This window comes from Nycticebus coucang, chromosome 13 (assembly GCF_027406575.1).
Source record: "Nycticebus coucang isolate mNycCou1 chromosome 13, mNycCou1.pri, whole genome shotgun sequence".
NCBI lineage: Eukaryota > Metazoa > Chordata > Mammalia > Primates > Lorisidae > Nycticebus > Nycticebus coucang.
In genome coordinates this window covers 35720137-35738213 of record NC_069792.1, presented here as the reverse complement: position 1 = coordinate 35738213, position 18077 = coordinate 35720137, and the positions used below count along the sequence as shown (strand labels likewise).

The 18077-nt window shown below is 36.7% G+C and overlaps 1 pseudogene; it reads left to right on the top strand.

The window, feature by feature from the left end:
* The first annotated feature begins 6529 nt into the window (after window positions 1–6529).
* LOC128563493 (leucine-rich repeat-containing protein 59-like) lies at window positions 6530–7620 on the top strand (annotated as a pseudogene).
* The last annotated feature ends 10457 nt before the right edge of the window (window positions 7621–18077 follow it).

The window sequence follows — 18077 nt, the reverse complement described above, 5'->3', positions numbered from 1 at the left end:
CGTGGGACATCATTCTTTTTCCTCTATGTTAGGAACATGCCTTATGATAGCTACTGTGCAATAAAGAGAAAGAAATAAAGACGAATTTTATTAAATAAAAATGTTTCGACTTGACTTTGCTGGAGGGGGGTGCTGGATTATGAGCTGGAAATTCAAAGCCAAATAACAAAAATGTAAGTAACAATTAAGAATTTGTTCTCTGTGTTAACTTCCTATTAATCCTTTTATTAGGCTATTAGAAGATTATTGCTAGCTAGAAATTACATTAAAAATGAAAAGATTTGGGGTTTTCAGGCCACAAATTTATGTAATTTTCTCATTTTGTATGTGAATCAAGCTTTTACCTTTTATCTATTTCCTTGAAACTTTGGCCCTGAGAATCAAGAATTAAATATAATATTTTTTCTCTATTCCCCTCCATTGTCTTCTACACCAAGAATATTCGTTGATTTGTACTCTAAAGCTGATTCCTTTGATTATTTTTTTAAATTCCCAGTTTACAATCTAATCAGTTTCAAAACCATACCCCTGCCTCAACATTACGGATGTGTGCTGAGCTAATGGACTGGGATGAGTCAGATCTCCATATATTTTTATGTTTCTTTTCCCCCTTAGTTTGTCTTCATTTCAGATTGAAAACTCCCTTTACTTAGCCAATTTTTTAAATGAACTTCATAAATCTCCTCACGTAGAGCACAAGCAGCAGAATTTATTTAAAGTGGAAAACTTTTTCTCCCAATACACTTTTGTAGATTTTTCTGTAAAGGGAAATCAGTCTTAAACAGGCAGGGCTGCTTCCACTGAAAGAAAATTAAATTCCTGCATCCCTGTGCATACTGCACGCATGACATGCTTCCCATATGATTTCTACCTACGTGATCATCACTCAGCACTGAAAAAGCTCAGGGGCAAAGGAAGGTCAGGGAGGTATGAGGAGAGCAACAAAACTCAAGATGGACTGAAAATGACTTAATTTCCATAAATATTTCATCCTAAGGGCAGGCTCAGAAGAGAAAAGTGCTCACTCATCTCCCTCTTCACCAAAGCCTTCCCTGCAGCCACATTTCAGTTAAGTGAGGGAAAAATAGGCTTTTGCATTGAGTTCAGTTAACTTTCTTAGATCAGTTATCACAAGAAATTCTGTCTGGCAGTGGCTCACTTGTGAACCAAAAATACCAAAAAACCATTATGGATAAGAAAGAGTATTTTACAGTTTTCAGAGCACATTACCACATTTATGGCATTTGATTCTTACAAAAGCCATGCTCCAAAGATAATTTAATGATGATTGATGAACTAATAGTGACACAGAGCATAATCAATTTGAAAAACATTCTATTTATGATCGACAATTAATAGATTACCTGTGTTATTCCTGGATACTCCAAAGCCAAATTGCTTTGCAAGATGCCCTTGTATATCTTTGCATAAAAAAATATTTATCTATGAACTAAAAGGTGAAAGTGCCATTCCTGAAGACCTACATATCGTGGGATGATTTGTAAATGAGCTAACATCTCAGGGATCATGTCAATTTACCTACTTGTGGATATTGTTCATCCCTGGGTGAGCGAGGCCCCCCTTTATTAAAAAATATTTTTCAGTTCATTTTATTTAAATAAAAAGTAATACACATATACTCATAATAGAAAACAATACAGGTAAAGAGAAAATTAAAATACTCATAATCCTACACAGGTTTTTTGTTGTTAATTTTTTTCAAATAATTTTGACAGAAAAAAGTAGCAAAAATAGAACACAGAGAATTCACATGATTTTCATCTATTTCTCTAGTACATATAAACCTCTTAGGTACTTACGGCTCAATTGTCAAAAACAGAAAATAAACAGTAGTCCAATACTATTAACTAAATACTATTAATCTTATTTCATCAAGGTTTTCATTATTTTTGTGTACGGGAGCCCCAGATTCTGATTCGGGATCCTGCGTTGCTTTAGCTGTTCATATCTTCCTATCTCCTCAAATCTGTGACAGTTCTTTATTTTCACAAACTTGACACTTTTGAAAAATATTGGTTACTTGCCTCAGATTTGGTATGCCTGATGTCTTCTCATGATTAGGATGAGGTAATGCTTTTTGGGCAGAAACATGACAGAAATGATGTTCCTTTCTCGGTCCATCGTATCAGGGTTAATATGGTGTCGATCCATCTTATTGCTGGAAGGCTAACCTGGATTCACTGGTTAAGGTGGTATCTGCCAGACTTATCCACTGTAAAGTTACTGTTCTATGTATATCTAATCAATACAGACATTGGGGAAGATTATTTTGAGATTATAAAAATAATACAATTTTTTAAAATATTGTCTCATTACTTTTAGCAAGTAGTCAATCTTGGCTTGCAACAATTTTTACTATGATACTTCTGTTTCCCTCACTACTTCCAATTAATCATTTGGAAATCTTCTGTAAGGAAGAGTTATCCTTATCCCTAATTATATACTTATTAAATTATTTATATCAGTATAAATTCATGGATATTTGTTTATCCTATATATTTTAATACAATGCTGTTATGATAAACAGAATAATGGCTACCTAAAGAATCCCTGGGATCTATGAATATGTTACCTTACATTAAAAAATAAGAAGAAGAAGTTAACTGAAGACTCCATACTGAACCTCAGAGTCAAAGCATTCTATAATAGACATACTCTTATTTGATAATGTGAATGCCACTTTCTTTGCATTATTATTATTATTGCTTAATATTTCGATGCAGTAATTGTCTGATTTCTTTTCTGAATATATTTATTGTTGTTCGTTCTTTATGAGGTTTTTGTAAAAGCATGCAGCAATGTCGATACCTTTATTTAGCAGCAGAGATCTGCAGCAGAGATCTGGATTAGACTTCTGACCTACAGTATTATAAGACAATAAGTGCATGTTAAGTTACTAAGCTATAGCAATCTGTTATGACAGCAATTAAGAAAATGTAATACAACTATCTTTTCTCTTTTTCCTCAAATTGTTCCATATTTGGTCACTGGAAGCTCCCTCATTTTAACTAGGTCTTTTGATCATTTTAATAATTAGCAGCACTTGCTGCATATTTATCAACCATGCAATCAACCTCATCAGCAGAAGAATCAAATTAAAAGTCTGAGAACTTCATAAAAATAGAATTCATCTTAGATTCCCTCTCTGTGGTCAGAGGAAACCCATAAAGGGATACAATTTAGATACCATAGTCATTTTTTAAAAAATTTAAATATTAAAGAATGAAGACACCAGTCATTTGCCTCATTTCCCTAATATATTGGAAACAGTTGTGCATGTATGTTGTCTTTTTCAAGTCTGATACTACCCTGTTTCCCCGAAAATAAGACAGTGTTTTATTTTCAGGTGTGCTCCCAAAGATGAGCTAGGTCTTATTTTTAGGGTACGTCTTATCCTGCCTGTAAATAGGTCTTATTTTTGGAGGATGTCTTATTTTCGGGGAACCAGGGTAATTTGGAATCTAGAGGTAGGCCAGAACTCAGGAATGGGTAAGAAGCAGGAAAGAAGCACGCACAGGTTCCTACCTGGCTTTCAATTTACAAAGGCTATAGTTGATGAAAGTTTACCCTTACGCTAAAGCTTTCTATGTGGTTGGGATGACCAACATTTCCCTAAAAGTAATTAATGCCTAGATCTCCACAATGTAAGATTTGGCTTGAAAAGTAGTAGACTAAAGAATTGATATCAATTCATTTTAAAGAAATTCAGAATACACATATTCAGTGCTTCTGAAAAATTGGGGTTTGTATGAGACATTGTGGAGAGGAGAATGTGCAGGACATTTAAATAGAGATGGTTTCCCAGAGTGGGAGAAGGGGGGCCTAGAAGCAGAAGAGTCAGACTTACTGGCCAGACATGGTCTGCATCTCCGTGTGGCTGGTCTTCGCCTTGTCAGGATCTCACCCTCCTCCAAACTACTCTCAAAAACTCAGGTATTTTGATAAAAGCAATTCTTTCAAGATATTTTTTTGGGGTGCAGGCAGAAATAGCATCTTATTTCACTACTATTTCCTACTCAGTTCCAGCACATAGTATATATTCTTTCTACTACATGTTTGTGGAATTAATAAAAATAAATAATAAATAGCCGGGCGTTGTGGCAGGCGCCTATAATCCCAGCTGCTCGGGAGGCTGAGGCAGGAGAATCACGGAAGCCCAAGAGCTAGAGGTTGCTGTGAGTCCTGTGACGTCATGGCACTCTACTGAAGGCAGTACAGTGAGACTCTGTCTCTACAAAAAAAAAAATAAATAAATAAATAATAATCTTAAATAACATATTATATATGTAATAATTCTGCTATAGAAACTATTCTCCACAATAACTCAAGCATTTGATGGCAAAAGATTAATATTTGATAAATGTCAATTATCTTTGTAATACTTCATGTGCAAAACTTTTAAATTTTTATTTCTTCTCATAATATGCTAGTAGAATAATATAAAGAAAATTTTACACACACGTATACATTACACTCACATTAACAAGATTACATTTACATATATATTTATATAATGTAAGCAATGGCTCATTTCCATTAATTTTAAGAAAGGATACAGGAATATAAAAAAAAGGAATAGAATTCAACAAAGTCACATACTTTTCTTCATACTGAGAAAAATAAAGTAGATGGGAAATGACAATGGATAAAAATTAATACCATAGGCACTACATGAGAAATAATTTATAGCAATTTGATGTTAAAGTAATGTGTAATATATGGTCATTTTTGTTTGACAGTGGATTAAAGGAAGTTTAATTGGAAAGCTTTCGTCCTTATATCTCTAGATTCAAAAGTTGATTAATCTTTCAGCATTTCTTTTCACTTAACATCCTTCTCCCTCAATGTTTTTCTTCCTCATTTTATTTTATTAAGCTATAAAGCTAAGTTTCTTGTCAACAGAAGGTGTCTCAATGAATTCAGTCATGAATACATTTCCATTGTTCAGTCCTGCACACATTTTTAGGAATTTCAGTGGGGAAAATTATTACCTTAAGGAAAAAAAGAATAGTGGTGGACAATATTTTATTTAGGTGGTAATTTAGCCTGTATTTTACTCCCCCCCAAAATACCAATATTGTTTCAATAGTGTAGTCCAAATAGCATCAATAATTAATGTTTAACCTGGAACGTTGTGTTTGGCTAATAAGTACATACATTTCAGATTAGCACTGAGAAGTCATAAGAGTTGCAAATATCTATTATATAAAAATTACTCTGCCATTCATGTTCATCTATATTTTTCATTCTTCTAATATTTGTGATTTTCATTGCCTCTTGCTTCTATAATAAAAACTAACATACACATACATACCCATATGTGTATATATATATATATAGAGAGAGAGAGAGAGAGAGAGAGAGTCATTTTTTGGTAAACTAAACAGTGATTTTTAAGTGATTTATAAATCTTTCCCCAACAGTAATATTTGGGTCCTTTGGTAGCCTGCATAACTTTCATTAACTTTAAGGTTTCTATCTCCATTTCTTAAACCATAATTCACCAGTTAATTGGCCCCTAAATTTCCTAAGGTATGTACTTTCCTGTAGTAAATACATGATGTATAAAATAAAATATAGCATTCAATAAGTATGTAGTAGTATGCTGAGTACAGGGGAAAAGGGGCATAATTTATGAGATATTAAAATAGAGTATTTTGATTCCATATTTTCTTTCCTATCAATTCTGTACCTTGAGTTTAATATCTGTACAAGTCCTAACAATTGTGGCAGCCTATCTAAGGATCTGCAGTACACTGCTCTGTTCTCCATTCCTAATTAAAGCAAAGTAGGAAAATAAGATATGGGTATGAATTTCACTAGTAAAAATTCAAAAATATATACTAAGGATATTCCATAGTTGTAAAAGTATTATTAAAGACATTGTAATGCACATCAATATGGGTTTTATAAATTATAAAATTTCTTGGCAAAGCAATTTAGTTATTAAAAGTCATTAACATCTAAAAGTGTTAAATTTTTATCATAATATGAAGAAATCTGAATGTTTAAAAAAAATTCTCAATGGAGATAATCAGCATATACCGAAATCAGTAATGAAACATTAATTAAAGCCCAAATTGGAAGAAAATTAATGTCTATTTTCAGGGACTCTTGAACTAGGATTTATCCATTCAGTGTAATATTAGGCACCATTATATGTATTTACCAAATCTGTTGGTTTACATAAAATACAAATATTTACAAAATCTTTCTTTGGCTACAGTCATATGGCTACTTGCCATACAGATTGCATTTTAATAAATGAAAATACTTGGATATATTTGAAAAAAACTTAAAATGTTCTAGAGTTGTGCTGTTTGCTTGGTTAATTGTGCTGCTGTTTGTACCTTTAAAAGAATATTTAAAAGTGCAATCCAGACACGGACGGGGTCGTCGCGGCAGCACCGGTGGGAGCGAGGCGCCGGGCCCCGAGTGCGGCCGGCGGGCGGACGGGCAGCGGCCATCTCGCACCGGCCAGGGCGCAGGCGTTGTCAGTTGGGTGGGAGTCCGCTGAACCCACGAGCGGCTTTTTAGTTCTTTTCCCCTGCCCGTCGGAACCTCGGAGCCGGGGCCCGCTCAGCCGGCGCCACCATGACCAAGGCCGGTAGCAAGGGCGGGAACCTCCGCGACAAGCTGGACTGCAACGAACCAGACCTGAGCCTCAGCGACTTGACTGAGGTTCCCGTCAAGGAGCTGGCTGCCCTTCCAAAGGCCACCGTGCTGGATCTATCTTGCAATAAGCTGACTACTCTACCGTCGGATTTCTGTGCCTCACACACCTAGTGAAGCTAGACCTGAGTAAGAACAAGCTGCAGCAGTTGCCGGCAGACTTCGGCCGTCTGGTCAATCTCCAGCACTTGGATCTCCTCAACAACAGGCTGGTCACCCTACCTGTCAGCTTTGCTCAGCTCAAGAATCTAAAGTGGCTAGACCTGAAGGATAATCCCCTGGATCCTGTCCTGGCCAAGGTGGCAGGTGATTGCTTGGATGAGAAGCAATGTAAGCAGTGTGCAAACAAAGTGCTACGGCACATGAAGGCCGTGCAGGTGGATCAGGAGCGAGAGAGGCAGCGGCTGGAAGTGGAACGAGAGGCAGAAAAGAAGCGCGAGGCCAAGCAGGGAGCTAAGGAAGCTCAGGAACGGGAATTGAGAAGCGGGAGAAGGCAGAAGAGAAGGAGCGTCGGAGAAAGGAGTATGACGTCCTCAAAGCATCTGAGCGGGAGCAGGAGAAGAAACCTAAGAAGGAGACAAATCAGGCCCCGAAATCTAAGTCTGCCTCCCGCCCCCGCAAGCCACCACCCCGGAAACACACTCGATCCTGGGCTGTGCTGAAGCTGCTGCTGCCGCTGTTACTATTATGTGTGGCAGGTGGGCTGGTTGCCTGTCGAGTGACAGAGTTGCAGCAGCAGCCCCTCTGCACCAGTGTGAACACCATCTATGACAACGCCGTCCAGGGTCTACGCCGCCACGAGATCTTCCAGTGGGTCCTCCAGACCGACTCTCAGCAGTGAGCTTGTGCTCACCACCTGCTGCCTCCCAGCCTTAGAGCTTGGATTCCTATGGAACTGGGTTCTGCTGGATACAACCTCCTTTTAGCATCAGACCTACCTGCCATCATCAAATGGCTGCTGATGGGTACTTGAGACTTCTTTGTTCCTAAATCAGGGTTCCTTGGTGCAATGAGGAGAAATGGGAAAGTTGGTGGGGGGAGGGGAGGAGAACAGTTATCTGCATGCCTAAAGGAATAGGCTTGGGGGTGGGGAGAGAGAAGACATAGCCTTTTCTAGTTACACAAAGCTATGTAAAGGCAAGGCTTGTTTCTACTAAATGGTCGGCTGTCACTACATTTATACTTTTGCATGTCACAAACCCTTTTGTTCATTCCTCCCTGGGTAACCAGGGCCGATCAGGAGGAAGTGTTACTTGGGACTAGGGGGAGACCACACTCAGCATATCCAGCCTAAATTGGGGGGAAGGTATAACTATTTTCTGAAGGACTTCAGTGATTTCAGCAATTTAGGGACAATAAAAAACCTGGCTGTGAAAGGGACTTCATGACTATCCAATCCAATATAACATTTGCACACAGAAAAATGGAGGCTTTCCATGACTTGCCTACAGTCTCCCAGCTAGAGAACTAGATTTCTACTCTGAAATTGTTTCTTTCCTCATTATGCCACCTTTATAATGTTCTGAGGGAACAGAACTCACACCAGAATTGAATGTATAGAATCTTTCACAGTAGACAGATTTGTGACACAGAAATCTCATGCCATCAGGGTATAAGGCAGCTCCCATGGAGTCCTGCCATAAGTTCTGTGGCTCCCTTCAATGGCAGCAATCCAGGCAACTTCCCTCAGTTTTAGAGCATTAATCCCTGATGGCCAGTAAGCAGGGAGGTAGATCTCTGCAAAGCTACATTGCCTGACAGCTGTTAGTACTTGGCGTGACTAAACACCTCAGAGGCATCCTGCTTTTGAAGATTTTGAAATATCAGCTTCGTAAATACTAAGGTTCAGAATTATTTGATTCCAAGCTATAACTGAAGGGAATGAATGGAGATGTTTAGCATCATGGAGCTGAAAAGTGGTGCATCAGCTAGTGGGCAGCACTGGCCATTCTCCTGTCTGCTAGATTAAGCATTTTCTTGCATTCTTTTCCTTATCTTTACAACAGCTGGATGAAGGGATCAAATGTGACTGTGTCAAGGTGCTCATTCACTGAATACTCCCAAGAGCAAGCTTCTTGCCTTTCCCAGGAAGGACTAAGGACCTGTCATAGTTCAGAAACAAAGAGGGCAGGGTCCAGCCTTTTAGCTGTAGTGACCCATTTTGATAGGACTGCCAGTCATGACTGTCCTAATACTGGAAGAAAGGACTTTGTTAATCTCCCCAAAGGATAGTTCTGCTGCGTCCATATCTTACTCAGAATCACTACACATTCCTTTAGTCTTCAAGCTCCCGAGCCATTGATACAAATGCTTTATTGAAACTCTATACATAATACATACATTGAGATTAAGACAATATAGGAGTCAGCATAATCATATTCTGCTCCTTGGCTGGTTGAGGCATCTCAGTGGCTGAGCCTAGTCATGACGCCAACCCACAGGCGATAGTTCACTCATGACTTCGAGATTTGATGCTGATTCTTTAGGATTTCTACAATTATTAAATATATGTCTGAGTGGTCTGTCTTTGTTCCTTTGCACTCTGAGGGCCGGCTGGGACAGGGCTAGGGTTGTTTGTCCATGGCAACTGATTTTTAGCTAGGAGAGGCACATTGGATGCTGCAGATATCTCTGTCTTCTGCCAGAGCTGACAGGGAGGGAAACTGACAAGCAATGAAACCCAGGAAAGAATTATGGTCTCAACCAGACTTGTGCTCCGGTAGGTATTGCCAGTCTCCCTCACAGCAGCCTGGCTCTGAGGGTGGAAAGGTGGAAATCTCCAGCTTTTCAGCCTTGTCCCTGAGTGCTAACATCCATCACCACTGTGTAAACAGAAATCTGGTTGTATACTGGTCATTTGAAGGTAGATATGTCTGGACAGTTCTGGTCCAGCATGGCGGGAGGTAGATGTCACATCTTCCCCACGGCACACTTTTATGTTTGCAAGCAAATTCTGGCATTCTTGCTGTGAAAGACACTGCTGATAAGCCTGAAAAGGGTAAATGATTTAGTACCATCCATGGTCATCCCTCTTCCATGAGTAAGAAGGGTGCTAAGCATGGGTTGGGGGATGAGAACCTGTCCTCCCTTCCTGGGTCAGCGTCAACAACTCTGATATTACTAGATCTATACTAATGACCTACAAAGCCTTTTTGGGCCGTCAATAGTAGTATCTGTGGAAATTATTTGTGTCTTGCTAAAACCACAGCGTGCTGGGCAATGACCTTGGAGCAGCATACCTGAACCAGGAGTTGCAGGGAAGGGTAGACATCCACAATGGCACTGGCCATCTCCAAGCTGACTCAGTTCAGCTGCTGTCTTCTCCAGACCAGTGCGAGTCCCCTGCCAGACAGTCCACCTTTACCCCTCCAGTCCACTCACTTTCTACACAGAAGGAGAAGCTAGTTTCATCTCGGAGCTTCCTGCAAATACCACAGTTGGTGGAGAGCTGTGAGTTACTTGTTACTCTCCTAGATCTGTCCCCTCAACTGGGAACTGAAAAACCCTCCACTGATTTCAGAAGAGGTAGACGCTCTATGTCTGGCCTATTTATTCCCAAGCATAGTGCTAGTTACTGATTCTCTTGAAAACAGCATCTAGTTCTTTTAATTCTTCTGCCAGGGAGGCAGTGTGGACAGGGGTAAGCACAAGGACTAGATAGCTGGCACCCTGGGGTCTATTTCTGGTAGTTCTAACTTGCTAGGAGCTTGGACAAGTCAATCTCTTCAGGCCTCCATCCCCTCAAGTATAAAAATAAGAGAATTGGACTGGATTATCCTTTGTTAATTTTAAATTCTGTTAATATAAAATTTTTAAATTTCCCATGTTGTTTAGCGGTGAGAATTTAAAAAAATAAAATTTTAAATTTAACAAAATTTCAAAGAAAAAAAAAGTACAATCCAGTTCAGCCAGGATTTTAGTGCCATTAGTAATTTAAAAAGGTTGGGGGTCTTTACATCTCTTATATTAACATGGATGGAATTAAAACACATTCTTCTTAGTAAAATATCACAAGAATAGAAAAACAATTATTCAATGTACTCAATACTAATGAGACCAGTAGACAAACTAATATACATCCGCACGATTTAAGTTGGGGGGAGGGTATAGAAGACAGAGGGAAGGAGAGAGGAGGATTAGTATGTCCCCAACTAATGGGCACAACATAAGGGTATATGACACACTTCCTGGGTGTGGGACAGAACTACAACAGGGAGTCTAACAAATGCAAACACTGTAAGGTTACAGATCTCTCCCAAATTATCTCTTTTCTTAAATAGCTTTCTCTCAATCTAAAGCTCTCAATTCCACTGATACCAAAAGAGGTCATTTATCTATACCCTCTTCAAAGAAACATTTTTTGGACATTTACCAACTTTACAGTTTGCAGAAATAAATTTTAAAATAAAAATATCTCCTTAATCCAGAATAGAACATATGATATATAGCCTGATGTGCAAAGAATACTACAAAATTCACACCCTCCCTTGTTCTAATTCTACCCTTATTGATGGAACCAATATAGCTGTCTTCTATTGTCTAGTACTGGGACATACCAGTTGAAATGCTGAAAATGTACATTTGACATTTTTACATATACTATTGTTGAATTCATGGCATTCTCTCTCTACATCAATGTTTGTAATTGCTTCTGAAAAGAATGTATTATTAAACCCAAGAAAGACTTAACAGTATCATATTAAATTTGATCTTTCAAGATTTAGCTCATCAGTCTTTTTTTCAATAGTTATACTACAACCAAAGTATCTGTTATCTTCATCCAACTTTGTCGCTAAGAAATTTAAAAGACATTCATTTTAGGGCGGCATCTGTGGCTCAGTCGACATTCATTTTATGTCTTTTTTGAGGTCATTGCTAACGTTTTATTGACTATGACTAAGCACTTTCATCTTGTTTACTATCAATTCATCCATCAGGACTATTAAATTGTGAATTGTCTATAAATCTGCATAAGTACTAATATCTGTCAACTGAATTGATGAAATTATAAAACATAATACTCCTACACACATATACACATGTTCATACACTCAAAAGGAAATAAGAGTCTTACAGAATTTATTTTTAGTGAAATATTCTGGTTCCTATTGATTACTTATTTCTCTGCTGTATCCCTGTAAATTTTACTTAACTAATTTATATTAAAATCATGCAAACAATAATATGCAAGACATTCTTCTGTGTTTTCGGGGATCTGCCTGCTTCATCCCCTTTGGAGTTTCCTTAAGTGAGTCACTGTATCTAATCTCCAGATCCTGCCCCACTTTTCACAGCTTCTCAAAGATAACCATTAAAAGTAATTCCATGTTCCTAAAATGTGCTTTCTCTAGACCTTGGCATTTATCCTTACTCAAAACACCCATGGACTTTCAAACTGGAGTTCTTAAGAAACACTTCATCCTTGAAAACTACCTCCAAGTTCAGAAATCTAAAGGGATTCTAATGAGGAGCTATACTTATTAATTGTTTCTCTTAGACATAATATCTCTGGCTTTAATTCTTTCCAATTCTTCCTATCAATATGACCCTAGAATTTATTTTCTGAATATACCTATTTGTAAGAGGAACTCAAATCCTTTGTCTCTAAGAATTTCTTAGAGCAGAACTTTTGTAGGGATTAATCAATACAATGATATTGAATAAACTAAAGAAATAATAGGAGATATTCCCCCTTAATAATTGTTACCAGACCCACCTTTGCTCTTCATTTCTTTCAAAAATTACCTTGGTCTACTTCTCTATTGTTGTCATCTGGAAATCTTTTGCCACAATGTAATCTGTCAGTGCCTCCTACTCAGGGAAGCCCCTTACTTTATTAGCATAATTGTTAAGCATAGGGCTAATGTGTGAAATTAATACTTGACATGGTACATTGCAGAGCATTAGGAATAGTGGAGTCCTGACCAAGATTGTAAAGCCAAATCTGAGCTATTCACAAAATCTTTCTTTGGCTTTATGTTATGAGCATATGTAGTTATCACAATTAACTGGTCAAAGATTTAGGGACTCTAAATCACAGTTTCTCATTGCCTTCTGTTTACATTACCTCTGTCCAGCCAGGTTGGAGGCAATTCCTGAATTGAAACTTATAATTTTCAAATACAGTGCATATTACTGTTTATTACTATGTGGAACACAATGTGCATTTGCCATTATCAATCTTAAGAAATATAACAGTTTTTAAATTTAAATCCTTAATGATTAGTAGTGTTAAGCATTCTTCATATGTTTGTTGGCTATTTGTCTACCTTCTATTGAAGCTCCATTTCATGTCTTTTGCCTGCTTTTTACCAGAATTATTTGATTTTTTTCTTGCTGATTTGAGTTCTTTGTATATTTTGAAAACAAAAATAGATTTTAACTAAAAATAAAATCATAATCCTACTGCTTTAAAAGTAAGATTTAGAGATTAGAATTACTTTTCATTCTGAAAATCAAGTTAACAGAACTACTAAAATTATGAAGAAAATCCTGAAGTGTGTAAAGTGTGAATTTACCAAATCGATAAATGTTATGTTAATTTCCTTTCTAAAACATGATACCATCATTTCACCTAAACTAGGCATGTAACTAGATGTCACTCTCTGTTCTTTCTCTGCTTTATGTTCCATGTTCCAGGTAACACTGAAAGTTTTAAAATTAAGCTGAACACTTATGTTCATACCATAACTAATGAGGCACTAATTAAAATTATTATAAAGAATGTTCAGAGGACAATATCATCCTAGAAATAAAAAACAGGATGAAAGCCATCAGTAGAGGAGAGATTTCAACTAATTTAAAGAAGAAAAATGCTAACTAGAATTCTGGTGGACACCCAGTTCATCCAGCAGACTCCTAGTGAAACTACAAATTCAAAGAAAGTCTAAAAGAAGTTAAGAGTGAGGAATGGATATAAAAACAGAGGCATTATTTGAAGATTTAAATAGAAAAGAGGCAGTGATCCTAGTACTCTCCCAGTCCCTGGAGAAAAATGAAAGCCATAGACATTTAAGACTTTGCTAAACAGTTGATAATTGTCTTCTAAAAAATCCGAAAAAATCAAATAAAACTGGAATAAAGTATGTAGGTATGTGGGGAGAACTAGGGTGATTTTAACACCCCAGAGTAAAGTGTTCTGAATTCTTGCGCTTAATATTGTCAGTACAATATGCTGATTACTGAGGGCAATCTGCTGAAAATGCTGTCCACAAACACATAAACTGTAATCATCTTTTGTTTTACTGTACATTAAATATGAATATGTGACCAGGAATTACTAGATATTTCAGAAAGCCTGTGCTACAGAATGATCAAAACAAACAAAAAAATTGGAGACGATGCACGTAATTCAACAAATAAAGAAAAACTTTGAGGAAAAGTAATTTGTAAAACTCCATGCTATAGGAAATAAATTTAGAGATAAAAATAATCTACAGAAAAATGAAAAAATACAATCTCCAAAAAATTATCATAAACATATTAGATGATAACTATGAAGAATTCTCTTTAATATAAACAATATTCTTTATGTAATAAATTATTTAACATAAGCAATATGTTGCCTAATTATATACATTTTTATATATACATATAGGAGAAAATATTATAATTGAGAGATATCAGCTAACAGTAGCTGATAAAAATTAAAAAGAACAGAAAACAGGAGTGTGGTATAATAGAAAATAATTTACCAAAGTTTAAGGGAGGTGTTACTTACCATTAAAAAAAATATTCTACAAATTATTGACCAAAATGAATAAAAATAAGTGACCTACACCCTAAAATGTTACATTACCAATGGTAAAGATTATTCAAAAGGATACTAAAGAGGAAAATAATAGATTGCTTATAAATAAACTTTTTACAAATTGCAAACACTCATCCCTATCAGAAGAAAGAAATGCCCTCAAATATCACAGTGAAAATTATAGTAAACCTATAATAAATTAGTAATCTAAACTAAGAAAATAACGGAGACTTTTCAAAACCGCTAAAGTCTCCAAGAATATACCTGACCTTCTTATACTATCAAAGATGTACTTTAGTTATAATGAGGGGTAACAAGAAAAGGACCACTGAGGATAAAATTTACAAAGCCCAAGGGGGAAATCCCAGGACTGCTGGTCTGCAGGCGTGTACAACAATCTGTCCACCCTTAGGCTGAAAAATAGAAGATTCCAGGAGAAATCTTTGAAGGAAAGTTTGACCTACATCTATAGGACTTTGATAATATTATTTGAGAAACTGGAAGAAAAATTATAACACATTTTTATAGAAAATATTTTTCTTTTTTATTTATTTTATTTTTTTTATTAAATCATAGCTGTGTACATCAGTATGATCATGGGGCACCATACACTTGGTTCATAGACCGTTTGACACATTTTCATCACACTAGTTAACACACAAAATGCTTAGAATTGTGCCTAACACAGAGTAAACACTTGAAAAATATTTTCTAAGACCTTTGGAAAATATTTTTTCAAGTGTTTACTCTGTGTTAGGCACAATTCTAAGCATTTTGTGTGTATTAACATTTGTATTCATTTCTGTAACACTATTAGAAGTATCTATTTTTTCAGATCAGGAAAGTAAATTCACACAACTAGGAAGAAGTGAAGCCTGGATTTGAAATCAAGCACTCTGATTCCAAGACAGCTATAGAAAAACTCAATGAGAAGAAATAGAAATGAAAATAAACTAAAACCAAAAGGCCAGAAACACCGACCTTGTTGAGTGAACCTAGGAGAGAATAAGGTGCTCCTGCTTATCCCAGAATTTCTCTTTCTCTTCTCCCTCCTTTTCATTTTCTGAGAATACACACATTTAGTCTGTTCTCGCTCTCTTCTCTCCCCTTTGCCCTCTCTCTCTTCTCTCCCCTTTCCCCTCTCTCTCTCCTCTCTCTCTCCTTTCTCTCTCTCTCCTTCTCTCTCTCTCTTTCCAGTTTCCTCATGCGGGGGCATGTCTTTCAGGCAAGGTCTGTCATTGTTCTGTTTAATCTGTTCTATCTGTTCAGAGCCCGTTAGTGTTGATTTCCTATTTTCTAGTTCAGTTTTATTAGCAATAAGGCAGGCATTTCAATCATTCTCTCTCTATTGCCCTTCTCCTCTCATTTGATTCCAAACTTAGAAGAGTAAAAAAAGTGTTATTTATTTAGAATCACACCATCCTGTATATCATGATATAATATAAAAGTACAAATATAACATTAAACATAAAATAAGTATGATGTAAGAGTGCAAATGTAAGCTGTGGAAAAGTACAAGTGAGAGAGGATAGGTATAAGAAAAGGAAAAGTTGATAGGGAGTCAAGATAAACCATCTATAAATAATGCCATAAAATTTTAGATATATTTTAACCAATGTTCCTCATTTCAGATCTATTTATAGCCCTATTTATAGATGTACTTTTAAAATACAAATTCGGAAGCTTCCAGAGTTCTTAAATCAACCTAATTTTGTGCTGTCCCTGGAGCTAACATAATTGTAATTTTCTCAGGTCTACCAAGTTAGTTAACTCAATCTTACATGTTTCAGTTTTCCAAACTACTGCTATGTTCTCTTTGCCTTTCTAGACATATGCCTTTATGAAATTTTGGTGACTGTCATTTTCAGAGTAAATCCAAGAGAATGGAGGTAAATAAGTGCATTTAGTGTGCCATGTTCAATTCAAAGTCCAGCCATTAATTACAAAATTATATTTAGAAGTCGTCTCTGCTACAAAATGTAATTATATAATTTCCTTGATTTCCTTCTCTCCAACTTTGATTATATGATCCATCATTTCAAGTACTACCTTATCAAAACTCTCTTGCTCTTTTACTCTGTTAGCATGAACCCAGCTAAATAGATTATTATCTCTTTGCCTTCACAAAAGGCTGAGGAGGGATATAAGTGCTACAAAGAATAATAAAGAAACAGCATAATTAGGCTCAATAGTGTTAGATTTTATTATCAGAAATTTCAGCTAATTCTATAATACTGGCAGGCATGTAATTCATCTTTTTAAATATTTTTTCCCTTTTCATCTCCCTCCTCAAAAACTATTTCAAACCTTTTCTATTTTTTTCACTTCAAATCTAAGTCTCTCCCTCTATTTTCCTAACAGACTTCCTCCTGTTATTACTTTACAGAGAAACTAAAAGTCAGGAAAAAGATGCTAAGTTCTCAAAACTAAACAGGTAGAACTTCCTTTGCTAAATCTACCTCCTACTCTTTGCCCCTATTCTACTGGCAAATGGAACTGATACTTTTCAGTTCTGAGATTTCGTATCTTCCATCAGCACTTAGCAAAGGGACTCTTCCTTTAATTCTAAAAGACTCTCAGCCTGTGCTTTCACTGTAACCCCACTTTAGATGTCTTCCTGCCAACTTCTTCAATCTCTCTTCTGTTTGCCCATCCCGCTTCCTCTTGCAGGCTAATAGATGTTCAAATACTTCAGGGCTTCTTTCTGAGGATTTCTACATTCCTAATTCTCCATTCACTCCGGCCACAATTTCATCTATATCCATGACTAAAGGGAGGGACAACCTTCCATAAAAGTGCTCATTAACTGCAGACCCACATGTGGAACTGACCATTCCCTCTAAAACTAACATTTATTTCCAGATCAGTGTGTCTCTCACCCAGAGTCCTTCTTTAATTTGGTTACTCTGAATTGCCATTGGCTACTTCCACCTAATCTCTACAAAACTGCTTAAGGGCTATTTCAGTTCCAATCTATCCTTGTCACTCTGTGCTGAAAAGAGCCAATACTTTCTCTTTATCCTCAAATTAAAGTTCAGAATCCAAAAATGATTTTCAAGGGCTTCGCTGATCCAGTTTCTGATGTTGTCTCCAGTCTTATGCTTCACAATCATCTGTTGGGTTCTCTCATTGTCAGTCATCCTCAATTTCTTTATATCTTAAAGTCACTCTCAATGTTTCAAACATGGTGTGGTAGACGCTGTGAGTGCTGCCCAGATCCCATTCTAGGAATGAAGGATCATTACTCCAGCTCCTGTGATTATCACTGACAGATATATGTCAATTGTCAGCTTCCTTCAGGGATTGTATAAGGAAAGAAAATTAACTCACCAAAGCCATATCCACTTTTGGGTGGGGTGGAGAGGACAGTCTGTATCTAATTATTAGTTGATAAAAGTTACAAGAGCATGGCTTTCTAGACTCAGGACAATTCTGAATATTCATTGTATATTCAGATCCTTCAATAGAGTTGGATGAGGCTTCTGTCGCAGCAGCATCACAGCTGACTTCTCCTTCTGCTTATTCCTGTTCCTGTCGCTTTCTTTCAACGGGTGTTAATGGCAAAAGTCCTCCCTTATTTTCCCCACTGACTTATCACTTCATGTCTCATTTATAAAGGTATTCCCCAATTCCC